The following is a 4,244-nucleotide window of genomic DNA, read 5'->3' as shown; positions in this document are numbered from 1 at the left end:
AATAAAAAAATTTATTATTTCTTCCCACGTAATTTTTGGACTTTAATTCTTCAAATACGATTTTTTTTTTTTTTGCATTTAAATAAGTTCGTCAGACCCGGCAAGCTCTATAAAAATTGGCAAGTTCGCCTAATCTCCCGGCGAACTCCCTTTTAAGTTTTTTCAATTTTGCGTTTTTAATCAATTATCATCGTCTCTAAATAGTATATAGATCTATAAACAATATATAGGAATACACAAAAATACACAGACAACAAGCATGACTTTTTCAATGATTTTAAATTATAAATTAAAAATAAAAAGCTATATTTAACAATGGCAACTATTATTATCGTCTCTAAAAATACATAAGTACACCGGGATAAGCCATATTTAACAAAAAAAATTAATTATAAATTAAAAAATAACTATTTTCCAAAAATAACAAGAATTGTTATCCACAATTTATATACATAATTAATTAACAGCAACTATTTAGTTTATGATTTTTTTTTTAACAAATTTTTATATTAGAAAAATTTGATCCTATGGTACTATGCATGTAGCTAGGTGGGGGAGGGTGTGTATGAAAACAAAGGGACAGAAGAGAAGGCGTTGGTGTTTGGGTTCACGGATTGAATGATAGGTTGTGGATTAACATGCCACGTGGACCATAGATATGCTTCTTTGGTTGCTGCTGCGTCTGTGCTGACTCACACTCCCTTTTTATGTGCTGTGTGTTGTGTGGTGTGCCATCAGATTTTGATTCAATTCATTGGTCTTCTTGGATAACAAAAACTAAAAGCTCCTTCCCTTTACACAAAACTCCTGATAAAATTTTTATATTTTATTGCTACACCATATCAACATATATGAGAGAAATCTTTTATGTGGACCTTGCTTGTCTTGCCAAGTTTGCCATGTTCAAAATCCAAACATTTTTAATCTTAGTTTAGTGGTTATGATCTTTGTTTTAAATAGATACACTTGGATTCAAAATTTGTCTTAGTTAAGTAATGGATAAAAAAAATTTATTATTAGGTGTGTAAATATGTAATATATTATAATGCTTAAAATGAAAAATTGTCTAACTCATTATCTAATAAGAAAAATCCAAAATTTTATATTTTATTTTTGTGGATAATTAAAGTGATTTTTAATGGAAGATTTATAGCTCTAAAGTGGTAAGAGATTGAAACCATGTTGACAGAATTAATTAATCTTTTTAATTAGTATGTTAGGTTGCTGCTATCTACTACTAATTGTTGCTTAGAAGTTATTATTATGGAGTTCATGCTTCCAAGTATTTGACAAAGTGTTATTGTTGTGCAAGGTTTACTCTGTCTTGTTCTTTTTATTTTCCAAAGAATTTTATTATTTGTGAAAAGGAATTTGAATTATAATAGCCGGAAAAATTGAAGAGTTTATTGTCATTTTGTGGCCACCCGAAATTGATTAAAACCAACTTTGAGCATTGAAGGCGTTATGGACTGGTGAATCAATGTTCTGGCCACATGATAAACACGTTGCTTCTAGTAGATTTATGTTTTAATCTCTTAAATTCCTAAATCGTAATAATTTTTCAGTGTAAAAAGTATACTTTTTAATCTTTAAAATTTGTTAAAAATTTTAAAAATAATTATAAATTTTATTTTATTTAATTTTATCTAAAAAATTTTCGATTTACATTAAATATATTTTTGTCAATTAATTTTTAAAAAAATTAGGATTAATTCAGTAACAATTTTATAAGAATAACCATCAACACAAGCAAACTAGAGATAATTGTTATGCATTATTGCTGAATTAGTCTTAAATTTTTAAAAAATTTAAGTGTCGGGGATATATTTGATTTAAATAGAAAACTTTAGGAATAAAATCGAAACAAAATAAAATTTTAGAGATATTTCTAAAACTTTTGACAAATTTTAAGAATAAAAAATATACTTCACCATAATCTTTAATTTTATAAATTAAACTTATTGTATTCTTAGTTAAAAAAACATGAATAATTTAACAAGTAATAGTAGTCTAGAAATTCATAAGCAACTTTGAGCCGGATCTGATGGTTTATTTTTCTTAAAAAATTATTTATATATGGTATTTATTTTAATAAAAATATATACAAATACTAAAAATTAACTGCTAAATATGTATATTTGTATGTAATTTACGAGTAATTTTTTTCTATAGAATAATATTAACTATTAAAATAATTAAACTTTCTAATAGTGGAAAATAACCAGATTTTTTATATGAATAAAAAAATCCTCCATTATGTAATTATGAGTATTAATCTAATTTGATTAGTGTATGATCATAAATATGAATCATGTTTCATTATATTGTTTATAAAAATTAATTATAAATATGAATTTAGTTTTGTTATATTGTTTATGAAAGTTGATTAAAATATGATGATTGTAGTAGATAGATAATTGATTTTTGGTATCCATATAATATGGTGAATTTTTTAAGGAGTAGTTACAAACAAAAAAAAAAATAAAGAAGAAAATTTCCACAAGTAATTATTTTTCAAACCCAATGATTGAAGCTTGAATTAATTGCTCATGTCAATTCCTCTTTGAAATCCCAGTTGATTAGCATCTTCCCAGAAAATTATTGAGAAACATGTAAATTGACAAGAATGAAACACATATTTTGTTGTTATTATAATTGTAGAAGAGAGATTACTAACATACCTCTTAACATCATTATTGCACTAATAAAGTAAAAGTTATTATAAAATAAAGTATTGTTTTTTGATAATTAATTAATAGTCTGGGACTATGTTTTTGTTCTTTTAAATAAAAGGGTAACCTTACTATTTTATTTAGACTAAAATTTAGTTAAGTGAAGTTCCGTTTAATTAAATTAATTTTTTATGTACACTTTCAACCAAACAATTTTTTTAGGAGTTAACCTCAAAGTGAATTTTGATATTGACGTCGGTCTTTCAAATTTTAATAACAACAGTTATGTATATTTTTGAGATTAGCAAGAATGTATTACGTTAGTTTCTAACCTATTTTTCATAAATAGCATGTTGATAGAGTGACGGATCCAAAAAATTTTGATAGTAAAGACAAAATATATATAATATTATAATAATTTTTATAATAAAAATATTATATTTACATAAAAAATTAGCTATCAAATTATCTATTATAAATTTGTGTATAAATACATATATCATTTAACTTATTTTTAATATATATTTTGTATTTCAAAATTTATATTTTAAGATTTGTTCTGTACAAGTGATTATTTTATGTATACGTAACATAATTGTTGTTATAATTATATTTTGTTATTGTAAAATATGATTAGGTTTTAAAATATCTAATTACAAATTAAAATATTTAATTTTTTATATTTCATATTTTGAAACCTTGACAATATAATTAAAATGTCTTTTTTTTGTATATGTCGTTAAACAATTATTTAAAACTCAACTTTCATACAAATTAGCTCTTAATGATATTCATAGTTAAAAAAGTTCATTCGATTAGTGTAGTTATTATGAAAAAAACTAAAGCTAATTTTAAAAGAAGAAACATAAATGTATAGATAATATTCTTTTGAGTCAATCTCTAAGAAAGAATACGAATCTTATTTAAATTTGAAAATTAATCATTATAATGGACATATCTAATATGAAGTTTTCAAATTGGCTATCAAGTGTCGAAAGTTGAATAAAAAATTATTGTGGGGTCAAATTTAATAATTTAGTGGGGGCAAATAAATATTATTATTATATACTACTCAATAAAATTTCAAATTGTAGTGGAGACGCTTGCCTCCACACCCACATGAATGGATCCGTCTCTGTACTAATGTGATTTGATGATGTGAATCGTTAATGACACGTGCTATTTCATGATTTGACAAATAATAACGAATTGATCAATGATATGGGATATGTTGATGTAGACAATTATTCTGTCACGTATTATAATATTATTTGACTATATATTATTTTATGATATGTGTCACAATATTATTTGTCCATGTATAATTTACTGTATCATTATCGCAGATATACTAAATTGGTCTAGTTTATTTGCACATAACCAATTTTAGGTAGGACTCATAATAATGGTTATGTTATTTAATAAAAAAAATTATATAATTGATTAAAAAAATGCATATTGTTGAAGCCTAAAATTTACGTATTTTATAGAAATTGAAAAAATAAAAAATATGTATTTTGATTATTGATTTTTTGTTAAAAATACGTATTTTTTTATTAAAATAAAAAAATA

The sequence above is a fragment of the Arachis ipaensis genome, chromosome B04, assembly GCF_000816755.2.
Source record: "Arachis ipaensis cultivar K30076 chromosome B04, Araip1.1, whole genome shotgun sequence".
Taxonomy (NCBI): Eukaryota; Viridiplantae; Streptophyta; class Magnoliopsida; order Fabales; family Fabaceae; genus Arachis; species Arachis ipaensis.
Note: the sequence above shows the minus strand (reverse complement) of the source record.